Here is an 18,171-nt window from a genome sequence, read left to right on the forward strand (position 1 = left end):
AAATAAATAAAATGTTTTAAAAAAATAAAGTTCCCTATGACTTTCTAATGCTAGTACTGGCATTAAAATACTTAAAATTGATGAAGTTTATTATTTCTGTTATATGTAACACTCAAATGAATAATGAAAAACTTTGGAGAAAAATCCTACCACTTAACAGTGACCTCAGTATGCATTCTGATATAGTTCCATCTATAGTTTCATCAGTGAATAGTATGTTATTTGCTTTCATGTGTTCATGTAATTGTGATATTATATATTCAATTCTGTTATTATATTTTCATTTACCATTATACCATAAGCATTTCCTTGATGTAATTACAACTCTTCATAAAGTTGGGGTTTTTTTTTGATGGTTATATGATAGTCTCTTAGTAGACAGATGCATCATGGTTTAATTAAACCATCTCTTACTGGTTAGAGCAGCTTAGGAAGGAGTTTGGTGCCTGAATCTGATTACTTGATCCAGTTTCCTGCAGAAAGAAAATATACACAGAGAACAACAGAGGCAGATGGGATATAAAATATTGGACCCACATTGTGGTTATCAGCCATGGATCATAGCAGAATGCTAAGTGTTGTCTGGGGAGAAGGATTCACAGAAAAATTTGGAGAAAAAAGAAAGTGTTCTTGGCCTCAGCTTTGTAAGAATGCCCATCTAGAATTCATGACCAGGGAGCATAAACAATTGAGCATAGAGATTTTGTGCCAAGAGATAGGAAGGAATTCTTTGTAACGCCGTGCTTCCTGTACCCTTGGAGGCAAGGTGGGAGAAGGAAATCTGCCTATACACCTTGTTTTCTCTCTGAGACTGGCATTTGAGACACTCCTATACTCATAAAATTAAGAAATTTCAGTGGTGGCTTTCATCTCCAGGTCTTCTTGTGTCTCTGTTCTATGCTGTGTATCCTTTTAATTTTCAATCCATGTTTGAGCCCCACGTTTGGCCCCTCTCCCCAGCGCTGAATCCTGGGTGGCTCTTTAGAATGACTCAGCTTCTCCCTCTTGGAACAAGGTGTTCATGAGGGAGAGGCACCTGTTTAAACAAGGGCTGTGCCTTCCCCAGGATCTCAATGTCTTGCTTTGCTTTTTGTATTTCTCCATCTGTTGCAGGATCCCAGTGAGTGGTATCTTTGCTTCCTGCCCTGGAATTCTGTACACCACTGGTTCTCTAAATGTGGCAGCATGGGTGCATCACCTGGGAGCTTGTTAGAAATGCAGATTCTCAAGCTCCACTGAGATCTGTTGTATCAGCATCATTGGGAGTAGGACACAGAAATCTGCGTTCGATGAGCCCTCCAGGTGATTCTAATGCATGCCGAGTTTGAGAACCACTGCTGTGGACCTATCTCTGAATGATACAGCTTTCTTGCTTGCATATTTCTCTTACTAAGCACTTGCCCTCAACAGATCCCCTAAGACTTGATGATGCAGCTGCAGCTTGCATACTCAAGTGGTAAAGACATCTTTTACCATGAGCTCTTCCCCCAAAACTTGCCTTTGCTTAATTTTTAAACCTCCAGACTCTAAGCGAATTATGCTACTTCATTGGTAATAAGAACATTCATCTCTGTCACCTTATCCCTCTTGCAGTAGCAAATGCTTCTAGTGTTATATTTGCCTTTCTCTTTCTCCACTCTTTTCAAACAAACTCAGCTGTTTTTAAAAGTGTAATATGCTTCCTAACTTGGCTCCCTACCTTTTCCATATGTGGTGCTAATACCCTTGGCTGGATCACAGCGTCTTCCTGCCATTCTCTTTCTCTTTGCTTTCAGCCCCATTCGTTTTCTTTATGATAGTATTCTAGATTTTGTCCTTTGAGATCCTCCTTAATAAGATATGTGAAGTTAGTGATTTCAGAAGCTGCCAAAATATCCATAGTTCAAAAAAACCTTGTTCATGGCTAGGTCTCCAAGTTGTATAACTCTTTGGCTCAGCGTCGGACACCATCCAGACTCAAATGTTGTAGCCCACCTTGGCTTTCCTTAAGGCAGTTTCTCAGTCTCGGCACTACTGACACTTTGGCCTGGGTATTTCTTTGTTATGGGGGCTGTTCTGTGTATTGTAAGATGTTTAGTGGTCAATAGCTCCCCCTCCCCAAATCATGATCATCAAAAAATATCTCCAGGCATTGCCAGATGTTCCCTTGGGGGTCAGGGTATAGTTCACTTAAGGCTGGCTCTGTCCTTCTCCTTGAACCGTCCACTAAGGACTGATGTGCTCTATTTCTAATGGCATCCCATTGCATCTGCTTCATCACTTCAACAACTGCGTTACTCTGGCGATACTGAAATAGTCGCTGCAGGTTTCCGTCCTGAGATTCCTGGTTTTCCCTCATAGTCCTATGCAGATGTCACAGCATCTATCATGACTCTCCCATCCTTCCATTCAAGCAGCTTCTCATGGTCCCCCACATCTGGGCATCCTCTGGGGCATTAGTCTCCTTTGTTCTCTTTCTTTAATTTTTTGTTGGATTTTTAAAGCCTCAGTCATGCCTCTTTTCTGACTCCCAACTTTAAGAGCATTTAAAATGTTTTAGGTTTGTATCTGTCCAACCTAGCCTCTAAAATCTCTGCATTTCCCCTAAAGAAGTAACTCTTTTCCTTCCACTTTGTCATAGCAACTTTCTTCATTTTCTTTCATTTCCAATAGCTGAATGCGAGATCACAGCCTATACTTTAACCCAACTCCATCTTCCTTACACCTCATCTATCCCAGACACAGATAGTTCAAGAAAACAGCCTTTTAAATAAACTTCCTAGCCAGATTCCTGAAGAAATGAACCTGGGGCCACACTCCTGTTGAACCATCATTTGGGCCTGGATCTTTTAAATCCATATCATGATCAAATATGGATTTAAGAAATTATATCTTATTTAAGACATAAGCTTTATGGAAAAGAAGCCAATTTGAGACCATTGGTAGGGAGTCCCAGGGGGTCGTGGGCAAGCCACATGAATCAGGAAACCAGTCTTTCCACAGTCCCCCTCGGGCCTGTGCGATTCCAAACAAAATGAAAAGGACCCAGGTTCGATCAGCTGAGCCGTGTTCCCACCCAGTGCCTGGCACGAACCCTGAAGGCCAGAGCGCTCACTCTCATTCTCTCTACCCTGGATGGAATCTAGCTGGATTTATTTTATTTTATTTTATTTTATTTTATTTTATTTTACTTTATATTTTTGGCTACTTAAAGTCCAAATCATCCATTATTGGCCTCAGCAGCAATTTACTGCAAGCCAGTGACACCAAAACAAGTCAGAAACCACGGCTGGCACTGCCCATTCATGCGAAAGCCTATCGTCACAATGGCTGTACTGAGATCTGTGGTCTTATGTCTAAGTCCTTTGTTCTCCAGATGTTTGTATTTAATTTTAAGGTTTCTAGACAGTGTACTAATGTGCTAGGGATCAGGATTCTAGCCCTTCACTTCTTCTTCCTCACTAAAAAAGTATCAAAGTATCAACTTCATTGAGAGCTGGGAAATGTCCAATAAATCTAAAATGTAGGACAAGTAGGAAGCTTCATTGGAGAAGCCAAGCCATGGCTTCCCACCACCCTCCACTGAACTGAAGTGACTTGTCCCTGGCGTCAGATTCACAGACTTCACCTGTCCAGTCCAGCTGAACCTGAGAGAGCACACACCTGCCTTGCAGCATTCACAGAGCACCCTGGAACTCTAGGCACACGAGGGCCATGGCCCAGTGTGGAAGCACGGCCTGGTGGACATCTAGCTTCACACGGTCTAGGAAGTTAGCCTCTTCCTGGTCAGAGAAGAGAGTGAAGAGAAACTAGATGTGCTTATTCGATATCTGTCACTCATGGGTGTGGGTATAGAAGTTCCTCCAGGTGAACATGGTGGGGGCAGAAGAGACATTTCTCCTTCTCCACATTGACTAGTCTGTCTACATTATCCCTCTGTTTTAAGAAAGCTTTACTATGTGCCAGTGCTATTTTAAGTGCTTTCCAGAGAGGAACACATTCAATCTTTCCAACAATCCTAGGGGAAGGCTAATACCATCTCTGGTTTACAGACAAAAAAATTGAGGCTATAGTAAATAATTTGGGATTTGAACCCCAGTAATTCATCTCACCCTGTTCTTATTTAGTGGCTTTCTTTTAGGTCTCCAGACAAGACATGCTCTTTCCTACCTCAGGATCTTTGTATCAGCTTGTGCCATTTTCTCCCTCTCAGTAAGCTGCTCCATCCCAGCTTCTAAATTTCCACTTAAATAACCCTTCCTAATAAACAGCCCTAATCTGGTACCCCAGATGAGATCAACATCCCCTGTTTTTGTAGACAAGACTCATCACAACTCTTCCATTTTCAATTTTCTATGCATAGAAAAAAGACTGGTGTTGGAGAGGTTCTAAAATTCTAACAGTGGGTGCCTTTGAATGATAAAGCTGTGGTTGTTTTTTATTTGGTTGATTGGTTCTGATGTTATTTGTTTTTGTTTTTGCCTTCTGTATTTTTCAAGTTGTCCAGTGATTAGAATATACATCTTACAAGTGAAATAGTTCCAGGTAATAATGAGGTTTGAGATATGCCAGTGAGTGACTGGCAGCCTTGTGGAAGTCATTGAACTGAGGTCAGGGAGTCAGATGGGTCACACATGCACACGTTACAAATACCAAGAAAGATGGGAGGCAAGGGAAAGCTGAGGGCTCCATGTTGGAGTCCATGGGAGGCAGACATGGGACGTGGGGAACAGCTGAGGTGAGGGATAGAATGGGAAAATAGGGTGCCAGCAATTATGTGGAACAAGAGCAGCGTAAAACATGCGTCTGGAGGAGCCACTAGGGCTCAAGCGCAGATAGAATTTGCTTTGAAAGTAGAAACAACAGTGGCCCCTATTGGAGGCCAGTGTGAAGGTGGAAAAGCCTCATTTCTACTCAGGTGAGCAGTTGGACTGAGAAGGCAAAGACAGAAGTGAGCTTTCTCACCTTACAATAGGGGTCCAGAAAGCACCAGGAAAGGGAGAGAAGGTTCTGACTGAGACAGGAAAGAAGAGGCTAGGGAGGCTTAAGAATGAGTTTTCACTTGGCCCAGGAGGTACCAGGCATGAAGGAAACAGAAAGCTGAGAAGCTGGCTGGGCCCAGACGGGGCCAGCTCCATGGGCAGACACCTGCTACAGTTTCACAGAGCCTCATGCTTCGCTTAGTGCCCTGTCATCACTGTCTTGAAGTTCTTGATCATTTTAGAACAAGGAGCCCCACCTTTTCATGTTTGTACTGAGCCCCACGAATTACGGAACTTGTCCTGGGCGTAGGTATGGGTGGCGTGGGTGTGAGAGGCCGCTGGCCAGACAGGATCTTGTTGGCCGGGAAAGCCTGGAGGTTTATTCCTTTAACCACTAACTACTGAAGAGCTTCCATGTGTTGAATATTCTGCTAGACACTGGAGAGGATAAGAAGTGACTAAGAAGTTGCTCGGGTTCGTGCTCCAGTTCACAGGAATTTGAGCCATGGCTCTCCTGTTGGAAGAGTTTTAGATCAGTGTCAATTGAGGTCAGTTTTATAAGAAAGAACTTCAGTGCAATTTTTAGATTTTATGTATGTGGACTTTATGATTTTTTGTGACTTCAAGGAAATGTTTCATTAAAATTGATGGCTAGATATGTAAACACTGGCCATTGATCAGCTTTCATATTCTCTACAGCAGATTTGAAAGATACTTCATTCCTCACAAAAATCCTCTCTTTGACATGTAAATAATTAATCCTTAGAAATTCATTATTTAATTATAGGGTTTGGACAGTAGCCTATGAGACATGAAAGGGTTCTCTGAGTCTGTATTGTCAGCTGACAGAAGATCAAAATTTGAAAAGAGGTGTTTAGATGTAGAAAATATTCCAAGCCAGAGAGTATTTTAATAATGTCGTAGAGGAAAGATCTGAGCATAACTGAAGTTTTAAGACATTCTTGGAGTGAGCCCTTAGGGAAATAGCTTGTATTCTGCTTTTCTGTTCTAGCAGTGTTATTACCTTGAAGCCACTAGTACAGAAATCGGGAACCTTTCTAGAGACTATTATCAGTTAATCAGAAAGAGATGACTTCCTAGACAGTGTGCTCTGCTAGAAAAATCAGAACCAGGAGCCAAAAGATCTAAGTAGCTCTGTTCCTAAACCAAAGCACTACAGCCCTCCACACCTCAGTTTACGCATCTGTGAAGAGTGATACCAGGCAAGAGGATCTCTATACTGACCTTTGTGCAGTCAGGCCTGAACAGTCTAGGCACCAGCACTTCAGGAATCCAGCATCCCACATAAAAATTAAGTTCACTGGTAATTCCAGTCAAAGAAATTAACCTCAGAAAATGAAAGATTTTGCTGTAAGATGTGGTAAAAGAAGAGGGGAATAAAAAAGGAAAATATAAAAAGAAAGGGTAGGAGGTGACAAGGTGAGGACAGTGACATAAGCCCCATGCTGTAAATATCTGCCAGACCCCAGGAGAGGACATTCTCACAGCCACATCTGGCTTGGGGTCCCATTTGAAGACTGGGACAATGGAGGAGTCTAACACCACTGCAGAACAGTGACTAGTTTAGGACTGAATTGTAAGCATCCCTGTCATTCCAGGCCCTCCATCTTCCCAGCTAGCAGGAATTTCTCACTGTTCTTTTTTCTGTAAGACATCAGCCCCCTGCTGCTCCACAGGGTGCCCTCCTCTCACGTAGGAATTCAGTTCCCCTCACTTTCTTCTATAGCAGAATGTCACTCCCACACCATCTCCCCAAGGTCTAGCCAGTGTTGCATGTGAAAACTCAGTAATATATTCTGGGGAATAGAAGGCCCTCCCCCAGCTCATTCCCTCAGCAAGGACACCGGTTAATTCCAGAACTCCCCCTGCCTGTTCTTCCTTCCTCCAAGCTGACTTCACTGAGTGTACAGCTCTGCTGTTACCAGCGTGATGGTTTTGACAGAGCAGGTCCGTTCATACTGCTGCCTGTGTCAGAACTGTTAAATACCTCTCTTGACTTCAGGGTGACGTTCAGCCCTTTACCTGGATGGAATGATCTCACTGACTCTTAGTTATCTCTGTACTTGGTCACATGAAGTTCTTTGGCTTCACTCTTTGGGCTACTTAGTATCACCATGGCCCATGCCCTGTTCCTGCCTTTGTACAGGCTGTTCCTCTGCCGAGAATGACCTTTCCCGCCTCCTCCAGCTCATCTTGGAGCCTCACCTCTGACTCTCCTCCTATAGACGAACTCCCTTTGATCACGGAGGCCATTGATCCCCAATGTGTCCCTCAGAATGTTTGGGAGAAAGGTTCTTCAGCCCCATACATTTGGGACATGACTCAAATGTCCATTGGCTCCCTGGAATTTGTAATAAATATTTAACTATTAAAGGCTCGGAAAAAGATTACAGCAGAAAGACCTACTTAACTATCTTTAACCCAGTGTTTTCCAAACTAACATTTAACTTCTTTTTTTTATAAACCTGTTTTAACCCTTCTTTGGAAAAATCTGCCTTAATCTCATTTAGAAAGAATCTCCTCTGCTCGTATAGTACCCCAGGCCTAGCTCTATCATAGTAGTTACCACATGTCACTTTAATTGGAGAGTCATTTTCTGATAGGTCTTTCATGCAACAGAAAGACTGCAAATGCCATAGTGATAAAATAATCACTATGTTTTGTCAGTGTTTTGTATCTAATACCTAGAATACATTTTAAATATCTGATACATACATCATGAACAAGTACATTGTTGACTGAAAAAAGGACCACCTACTTCATTGCTATCGATAATTAACATACATTATTTGAATAGTGTGTGTAATACAATGACTTTGCCAAAATATGCCCATATGCAAGACAGACTACAGTTCATATTATTGGCATGCTTTCTGCCAGTGCCATATTTATGTGAGTCTCTTAATGTCCTTATCCTAAAGATGAGAGTATACACTTGGTCTGACATGTCAACTTCACTTCAATATAGAAATTTCTTTATTGTTTAGGAGTCATTTTTTAATTTATTATTGTTGTTTTGTGTTTTGTTTTTGGGAGGACCAAACTAAAGATTACATCAATTGAATATAACTTGAAGAGAACTCTTTTTTTATTATTCCTTTGAGAGAAAGAGAGAGACAGAGCAAGAGCATCAGCAGGGGTGAGGATCAGAGGGAGAGGGACAAGCAGACTTCCCACTGAGCAGGGAGCCTGATGCGAAACTTGATCCCAGGACCCCAGGATCATGACCTGAGCCTAAGGCAGATGCCAAATTGACTGAGGCACCCCTTGAAGAGAACTCATAATCTCCATTTGCCAGGAGGATCCTGAGAACTTCGAGACCTCTCCAAACCACTCAGTTGAGAGGTCCTAACCTACTAGCCCATTCACCAAGAAAAGATTCTTCCTTTACCTGCTACCACTTGCAAAGCCACTACTACTTAAGGGACCCCCACAGTTTACCCGCATATGTGCTGAGGGCCCTCTTCCATTATGGGTCAGGAGGTCTGGGTGTGTGTAGACAAGTAACAGATCTCATGGGGAGAGAAAATGCTCAAAGCATTAATAGTGACTCAGCATTTGAAGGGGGAAAGAAGAACATAATCAGAGTAGATGGCTCTCTGTGAGGTATCCTTAAGGGAAAAAATAAAAAAAAAGAACTCTAAAAGAAAGTTATGTAAATTCCTAGGGAGACTAGGGAAGTTATTACAAAGGAGCAATCTGAGAAAAAGAAAGAGTTCTTGGAACTCAAAAACGTTGCTCAAAATGGAATTAAGTATCTTGAAGCTCAGGTGGAAGAATTATCACATGGAGAAGAAAAACTCAAAGAAATAGAAATTACGAGTGCAAAGTGAAAGATACATATGAAGGATACATCTTATTGTTGGTACAGGGTGAATAGGTTCAGCCTTCTTGAAGAGTAATCTGGGCCTCTCCATCTAATATCAAGCTGCATATACCCTATTATAAAGTATTGACAATTCTAAGAACTACCCTACAGTGTAAGAGCATAAATCTGAAAACTAATGTTCAAAATGTTTTCTCATTGCAAGCTCATTGTCACAGCAAAAATCACAAGAAACTTAGGTGTTCATCAGTCAATATGGAATTGGTTAAATAAATTAGGGCGTGTCCATTAAGGGATTCCTATTTAGCCACTAAAAAAGTGAGATCTGTATATACCAACTTGGAATATAGCTCCACAAAAAATACTAGTAAGAGAACAAAAAGCATAGTATAGAGAATTACACAGCATGACCTTGTTTTTGTTGAAAACATTTTAACAACATGCGTAGATAGGTATACACTTTTATGTATGTGTGTATGTATGTTTGCTTTCATAAGCATAAAAAACAGTTCCGAATGATACCCTAGCACACTACTGACAGTAATTACCTCTGGAAAATGGGGCTGGAGAGTCAGGCAAGATGTTCACTTCTTTATATACTTCAGAATAAACGTGTGAGGTTGTGAACTCTTTCAATTCATTTTTGTAAACTTGTGTATTTTCCAAATTTTCGGTAATAAAAATTGCTTCTTTAACTAAATTTTTTAAATTTAGTTAAATTGTTATTTGTATCTTGTATCTTGTTAAAAAGATAGAAAAACTCAAAACACAAGAAGCCATTCGTAAGTAAATATGGCAAGCCTATGGAAGGGTTTGCTGAGGTCTTGGTAAAGGCAGAGTCAAGACTAGAAACAGAAAAAAAAAAAAAAACCAGTGGAATTCCAATACCAAAGAGAAATAGAAATGTTTACAAAACTCTTAAAACACGAGTGGGAAAAAATTTAAAAACTACTGTGAGCAAAATTATTAAGAATCATGAAAAACTGGGGCACCTGGGTGGCTTAGTTGGTTAAGCGTCCAACTCTTGATTTCAGCTCAGTTCATGATCTCCGGGATTGTGAGATCGAGCCCCATGTCATGTCGGGCTCCACGCTCAATGGGGAGTCAGCTTGAGATTCTCTCTCTCCCTCTCCCTCCACCCCTCCCCACCACACAACTCACTCTCAAATAAATAAATCTTGTAAAAAAAAAGAATGATGAAAAGCCAATTGACTATGACTTTTTAAAGAGGCGCCTACTTTAAGTCAGACACAGAAGTTGGAGATGATGTTTTCTTGTAACCATTTAGGGAACTGGTGCAGAATATTTTGATCCAAACGGAAAGTGTAATTCTTGGTAAATTTTCAGTCTGGACTCAATAAAGATAATCATAACTGTCATATGTGAAACACTTAAAATGGGTAAAGTCTGCCAAGTACTTATATGCATATTCTTCTAAAAAGCATGACAATCTCAGAGGAAGTGCAGGTGCTACCCTTATTTGCATTTTATAGACAAAGGCATCGAGATACACAAAAGCTGGTGTTTGTGTGCTTTCATAGGCATAAAAAGCGTAACGTTCAATAACTGGCAGCATGTCACACTGGAAGTCAGTGGAAGAACCAAGACTCCAACTCATGGCCGTCTGATACCATTGCCTCTACCTCCAGAGTGGGAGCCATGGGCAGAGGCTCTCGAAGTCAACATCAGATCCCTGTGCCTGTAGCACATAGTCTCAGGTTTTAAAGAATACTTGATCAAAGTGAAGAGGCGGTCCATCATGTATAACATATTATTATTACCTGAGAATTGGCATATTCTACCTTATATAAAACCTGCATCAGTTCATTCTTTTTTTTTTTTCTGCTCTGTTACAATACCATTGACTACAGTCCCTATGCTATAACAAAATTTTATCCTCATGGCTTATTCATTCTGTAACTGGAAGCCTGTACCTCCCACTCCCCTTCACCCATTTTGTCCATCCCCTGAAACCCTCTCCCCTCTAGCAACCATCAGAATGTTCTCTGTATTTATGGGTCTCTTTCTGCTTTTTTAGGTTTTTTGTTTCTTTTCTTTTTTAGATTCAACATATAAGTGAGATTATATAGTATTTGTTTTTCTCTGTCTGACTTATTTCACTTAGCATAAAACCCTCTAGGTCCATCTATGTTGTTGCAAATGGCAAGACTGCATTTTTCTTTTTATGGTGGAGTAATAGCCGTGTGTGTGTTTGTGTGTGTGTGTGTGTGTGTGTGTGTGTACGTACGTACGTACCACTTCTCTATCCATTCTTCTGCTGATGGATACTTTTTCTGACTTATTACATGTACTGTAATGCCCTCAAGGTCCATCCCAGTCCATGTTGTCACAAATCACAAATGGTAGGATTTCCTTCTTTCTCAGGCTGAACAATGTTTATAAATATATTGTATATATATTCCGTATATATACACACACACACCTCTCTATATACACATCTATATACATCTCTGTATAGATGTATATATATAAAATTTTCTTTGTCCATTCATCTATAGATGGAGACTTAGGTTACTTGGGTTTCTTCCATATCTTGGTTATTGTAAATAATGTTGCAATAAACACAGGGTCCATATATCTTTTTGAATTACTGTTTTCATTTTCTTTCTAAATACCCAGTAGTTGAATTACTGGATCATATGGTGTTTCTATTTTTAATTTTTTGAAGAACCTCCATACTGTTTTCAACAGTGGCCACATGAATTTACATTCCCACCAAGAGTGCACAAGGGTTCCTTTTTCTCTACATCCTCGCCAGCACTTGTTATTTCTTGTCTTTTTGATTCTAGCTATTCTGACAAGTGTAAGGTGATATCTCATTGTGGTTTTGATTTGCATTCCCCTGATGATGAGTGATGTTGAGCATTGTTTCATGTGTCTGTTGGCCATCTGTATGTCTTCTTTGGAAAAATATCTATTCAGGGCCTCTGCCCATTATTTAATCAGATTATTTGTTTTTTTGGTATTGAGTTTTATAAGTTCTTTATAGATATATCATTTGCAAATGTCTTCTCCCATTCAGTAGGTTGTCTTTTCATTTTGTTGATGGTTTCCTTTGCTGTGCAAAAGCTTTTTATTTTGGTGTTGTCCCAATAATTTAATTTTACTTTTGTTTCCCTTGCCCAAGGAAACATATCTACAAGAATGTTGGTATTGGCCTCTGTTTATTCTTAAATTAACTTTCCAGGTAATTTAAAAAACTGTTGCTTCCTAGCACTCCTGGGAATATGTGAAATAGAGAATAAGTATTCCTACCATAGCATCAAGCAAATAGGTAAAATTAACGTAAAATAAAATTTGTTCAATATTCGGAATAAGAAAGTGGTAGCCACATCATCTCAAAACTTATAATCTTAGACATGTAGGAACTAGTTTATTTTTATTGTGCCTTATAGAGAAGAAGAGATATATAGGAGATTAAGTTCTATATGTTACATTATTTAAACAATTACACTTGCATTGATGCAATTTTTGCATGTCGTGAAAACTTTAGATAGCTGGCAACTCAAACCAGATACTTCAGTCAGCATAGAACATTTTGAAATTACTAAGTAGTCTGTTTTTTAATAGAGTGTCAATTGTAGGTTACAGATCATAGCCAGATGGGATGAGCCACAGGAACCAGGGTAAGAAGTTGAGATAAATAGGTGGTACATAGAATCCCTCGGTTGAATACTTTGGCCTAGAGATCAGTTGCTCCAGGACTATCAGTTGACAGACTTCAGTGATCATCAGAGCCTAGGAATCTGGTTTCCTAACAAGGAGATCTAAGAGCTTTGGACATGGGCCATTCCATGTGGACCTGTCTCCTGAATCAGGCCCATGTGTGACCATGACCCAGAGATGCTGGCCTGGTACTATGTGGGTGTGGCTCAGAGGAGAGAGCCAAGATGGACCTTGCATCTCCCTGAGATGTGGCAAGACTTCTGTAATTTGAGTTACTGGGATTGGTATCAGAAGAGCCCCATCTGTGATTCTTTAAGGACTCCTTCCATGGTGGAAGAATGGATTTTGCAGAAGAGTGTGCAAAATAAGGCAAATAGTGTTGTTGGTCTGTCAGTCCCTTAAGGGAGCCAGTTTCTCCCATTCCAGGGCCCGTGCCCTTGATGATGTCCCTTTGCCTTTTTAACTCCTACCCTGAGGTGGGACTAGTTCCTTCCTAGGGTGGTTAGGAGTAACAGGTGAATCAGAAACACATAGGACAGTTCCTGATGCATTAAGACTCAGCAATGTTAACAGTCATTTTTATTAAATATGAATTTTTCTTCAGATATTATCCCAACATTCCCCCAATTAGACTTCCCTGATTTCTCTTTCTAGACGGATCATCAAAGGCCACCTCCCCTCCTCACTCACTAGCCTGTAATTTTGCATTACATCATCGTGCAATCCCTCCAAAATGTCTAGTTGTCTCCCCTACCAGACAGGCATTATCATGATAGCAGGCAATGTGTTCTTAGAGCCTAGCACAGTGTGCTGCACGTAACCAGGCACTGAATACACATTTAGCAAATGAGTTAATTAATAATTTTAAGGGCTCTCTTTCTTCTTTAAGAATTCAGGTTTTTCTTTTTCTATTGTGGAAATAAGCTTAGAAAAGCTAAAGCAAGCTTTTATGTTCCTCTGTGGTCTGTAAAACCTCACTACCACCCACACTGTTCTTGATTGCTTTATTTATTTTGTACCCCAAGAAAAATGATCAGTACCATTGCATTAGGTAGCTTCATAATGTAGTCTCAAGGACAGCTCTGAATAGTTTTCAAAGTAATCAATGATATTGCTGTGAAATTGTTGCCCAAATGAAAAGCTCTTGTCCAATGAATCTGTGAAGTAACAGACTGTTTTCTTTGTTAATACTTTCGTGGCTAAAGAAGAAGCTGTTATCTGAAGCAGTAGTAAAAACTTTCCTCAGCAGGTGAGAGCTGTCTGAATTTGTTTCCTAGCAACAAGTTCCTCAAAGGAACTGAAGGGCACACAATTTCAGAAGAATTTTCAGTATACTTTTTGGTTTGGAGGAGAGGTGGGGTGGGCGTTGTATGTCAGAGCAATGTTCCTAACTGCTTCCAGTCAGTGACGCATAGGACATCTTATTGAGTTACACCATAGGATCCATCTAGAAACGTCAACTTAATAAAAATGCATCAAGCACCTACCTTGTGTAAAGAACTGTGAAAGAAGAATTATGCCAATTCTTTCTAGCCCCAGTAGTTCAATAATTTAACAATTTGTCAATCTAGGAACCTCACCCGCAGCCATCTCTGTGGATAGGAAATGAGGAGTTAGGGGGCTCCCCAAAACATTTAGGGATATTCCAGCGTGGATGTTTATCTAACTCAAATTGTACTCATCAGTTGGAGAAATGAAGAGTGGAAGGAGACAATCTGGGAGAGAGATTTGGGACAATGGTACAGCGCAAATTGCCGACAGAGGAGACCTCTTACCCGAGCAAAACTCTCTCCATAGCCACCTTTCTAGCTCCAATTTCATGGACTTATCCTATCTTCTTAATATGGCTTTCCAAATTGGCCTTCTGGTAATAACAATCACAGTAAAACACTAGATAGGCCAGCCTTACATTACTATTTCTCATGTATTATCTTATTTAACTCTTACAACAGCTCTTTAGAATAGCCACATTATTATTTCTGTCAATCCCAGAGCATTGAGTCAATTTGCCAAAGTCACACTATTACTAAAAAATGGCAGAGCTTGGGAAAATGTTGCTCACCAAAGTGACTAATCTGACTTATCCAGATCCATGTGGGTGGCATGGCAAGATCTTTCTGTAGGTCTGAGGACACTATGACTTGAATGTTCAGTCGTAGAGGTGACCTGGAATCATGTGAATCTCAGCATGCGGATTGTTCATATCAATCATGGGGACTTACTTGCCATTCCCAATTCAATCTACTACCCTGAAAAGGACCCCTTTGGATATAACCACAATATATCTCCCCACCCCCCCCCAAAAAAAAAGGATTTGGAAGTAAGCTGAATTGTCTGGTGGGCTGCCACACTGAACAAACTGTCTGCACAATTGGCACACTCCTTCCCAGCATAGGCACGGTGCAATTGTTTTTTCTTTTACTGCCATCTTGAATAAGGAAAAACCTGGCATTGATTTCAAGCCACTCCACTACTCCCCAGAAAAGCTTTTTACTTCTTGGAAAAGAAAACGTGTCCACTTACCCAAATAAGCATGAATTGAGAAGATCATAATTTTTAGGAGGAGTTTAATTTAATGGAATAATGTGTCAGAACAGGGCCTATGAGAATGAGGTGCAATGTCAATACGAACCAGAAGCAAGAGAATGCTGAGTCTAAGCCATTGAACTAGGCAACTAGGCCCCTCCTATTTCTCTCTCCCCAGGACCAGGCATGGGAGACAGAGTGAGCATCAAGGGATCTCGAAATTCTAGGATGTTCTAGGGCAGGGAGATGAGCATGCAGTGAGATAGGGCAGTTGACTTCCATGTTTGCTCTGTGGGCTACTTCTCCCAATTACAATGTTTTCAGCTCCAGGCTCCCCATGTTTTCAGTCAGCAGATGTACCTTCAAAGGCAATCCAATGCCTTTTTCAGTTGGAATGGGTTACTCAACATTTTTTTTAACACACTTCTTTTTCCCCTTTGTTTCAGAAGCTGCCCTTTAAAGACAGGCATTTTACTTGCAGCAAAATGTAAGTACGTTTCCTTCTTGAAATGATACCAACTTCTCAGTTGTAATTCCTCAAACCTCCTCTTTCGGGCTCCCATCTCACATTGCTGCCTCTTTAAAGTCGGGCTCAACAAATGTAGCCACAGTGTGAATCTGCCACAGACGCTGTGGGTCTGTCTAGCATCGTGCAGCATCTCACCAGCCGTTTGGGAAGCAGATTGAACCCAATCATGGCTGCTACTATGTTGTATCTAAAAAATCAGAAAAAAAGTGAGGAGGAAAATTTAGATGGTATTCTTCTAGACGTGATGATCACGTGACACGAAACATTTGAATATTCAGGTTCTCTCAAATGGCTAATTCATTGCTCTTTGCTCAGTTGTTCTTCACAGTCACAGGCTGTTTCATATTTAATAGCATGGTAGTTATCTTAACAATGCCTTCCTGTGTGTACTGCATTGCAACCACTCTGTGAACCCATGTTCCTCCTAGGATGAATCTCCTGTGCATTGTTTCTTTACTCTTGGTACTCTTAGTGTCTGTAGCCAAATTAGAAACCCCGCCTATTTTAAAAGACCAAATAAAATTACACCAGGTCCAAACTGGGAGTTCGAAATATGAGTATTACATCTGTCTCTGGATTAATTTGATACTACCCAGATTCAAAAAACGAGATAGCTGTGAATTCAGTATAAAGACTCTAGCTATTCAAAAGTAGTTCAAATGGTGGTGAGTTGCCTATCACTACAGATAAGGAAGCAGGAGGTCAACAGCCATAAGGTAAAAAGGTCAAGCCAGGTAAACCAAGAATGTACGTCAACTCCCAGCTCCTGATTCATACAGAGTTTCCAATGGAGGATGAACGTGAGTAGTCCCTGAAAGATTTAATTAGACATTCTTGGACCCAGGAGAATCGAAAGGTCTCACTCTAATTATACATATTATGCAGGTTCTAATAAATTCTCTTTTGAATCATTCAGTTTCTGAGAAGACTAGATATTCAGCTGAAATGCAAGAAAAGCTCACTTTTTGCTGATTTCCCTGGATGGTATCTTTTGTTTGCTCTCTAGAATGAATTGATCCCTTTGCTGTACACCAAATATTCAAACACCACCTTAAAACCGTTCAGATTTTATGTCAAAGTATTAGGCATTCACTGGAATTTGTTTTAAATGTCAGTATCTGGATTATATTGCTTTGGTCTTTATTGCATTATCAAGACACCTGCATGCTATGAATGTTTTAAGCAGCTTTTAGCTATAAAGTCAGCCGTGTTAGGTTTTATGAGCTGTCTCCGTTTTCATGTGCTATCCTAAGTATTTTATTTGTACAAATTTTAACTTTTGCCTGTATTCTTTCTGCTGAGCATAGAAATTGGGAGAACAGTCTGTGTTTACCTTCCTGCATATTCATATTCGGGAGCTTTCTCACACTCTATCTGTCCATTTGGGTTTGTCACTGATTTTCAATAATTTAATGTGAAATACTAAAAGATGCTCGGTTTATGTGCATGGTGAAAATTGGATGAAAGGCAGTTTAAGATAACATTTTCAGTCATTAACTGCAAGTATGCAACTATAAACACATATGTGACTCTTACCTTCAGATCCCTTTATCAAAATGTTGGTTGAAAGCACCTTGTATCTCCTGGGGGAGTTGTGTGGGGGGGGGGGGGACAGCTAGCTAACTGTTTTACATTAGGAGGTTAATTTGTGATGGCTTTATTTTCGCGTTTTTTTTTTTTTTTTCCCTCAAGCACATACAGAGTGCTTGGTGACCTATTTTACTAGTCAATACTTTGAGAAGTAACCTTGCACCATCCAGACAAAAACAGGTCTCCACACCTCTCCACGTCGTCTCTGAGCAACTGGTGGAAAGTTGGTCTGACCCATGGAGTCATGGAAACGTATTAAAATCACCAGGCAACTGTGACTCGGGTTCATTTTGGCAGTCAGACTCCATCAGCCCCTCAGGAGCTGGCATTATGTCCTAATGATGATTGTGTTATACAACCAATACAAATGGAAAACGACCTAATCAGCGCGCATTCAGACAAGGCTTGATCTGTAGTGAGTGGCAGGAGGCTTTCCAAGTCGAGGGCCTGGAAATGTGTATGGGCCACATAAAATCCCAGCACTGCTGAAGGAGGGCTGTGTAGCCAAGTCTGGAAGATATAGGACAAAGGGGGTGGGTGATAGAAGGAACTCAGGATGAAAACTCAGAAGGCTTAATGTCTGAGTCCCAGATCACTCCCTGCGAAGTGGTATGAGTTTGAGAATGTTAGTTAACCCCTCAGTTTCTAAGTGTCTTTATTATGGGTTGGAGGAAGAAAAAGGAAAGCGTTTTTTCCTGCCTCTGTCAAAGTGCTGTTGTAATAATCACATTAAGTAACATTTCGGAAGGAGTGTGCCATCTAAACGTGCTTTGTATCTTTAAGGGATTCTTGTTCTGTCCTTATTAGAGGCCCTGTCTGTCTCAGCGGGGATCCCTGGGATTGGGGGGTGGGGCACGCTTTGGGCCTTAAAATCAATACTACATAACAGAATAAAATAGAACCATATTGGGCCAAAACAGGCCCCTGGAAAGACTTGCACCCACATTTTTTGTTTCTTTTTAACTACAAATATTCTTTGGGACCACTGCCTCTGGTGGAAGAGAATTGTCTTCTGGGTGGTATGGGTGAGA

At 40.6% G+C, this 18,171-nt stretch overlaps 1 protein-coding gene across 1 annotated transcript in view; it reads left to right on the top strand.

Moving 5' to 3' along the window:
• The window catches only part of ANKFN1 (ankyrin repeat and fibronectin type III domain containing 1), a 376,358-nt gene that overhangs the window by 130,677 nt on the left and 227,510 nt on the right, over positions 1–18,171 (top strand). The window contains exon 2 of the mRNA XM_026517400.4: positions 15,468–15,508. The gene's annotated coding sequence lies outside the window, so the exon portion shown is untranslated. The remainder of the gene's footprint in view (positions 1–15,467; positions 15,509–18,171) is intronic.

The sequence above is a fragment of the Ursus arctos genome, unplaced genomic scaffold, assembly GCF_023065955.2.
Source record: "Ursus arctos isolate Adak ecotype North America unplaced genomic scaffold, UrsArc2.0 scaffold_24, whole genome shotgun sequence".
NCBI lineage: Eukaryota > Metazoa > Chordata > Mammalia > Carnivora > Ursidae > Ursus > Ursus arctos.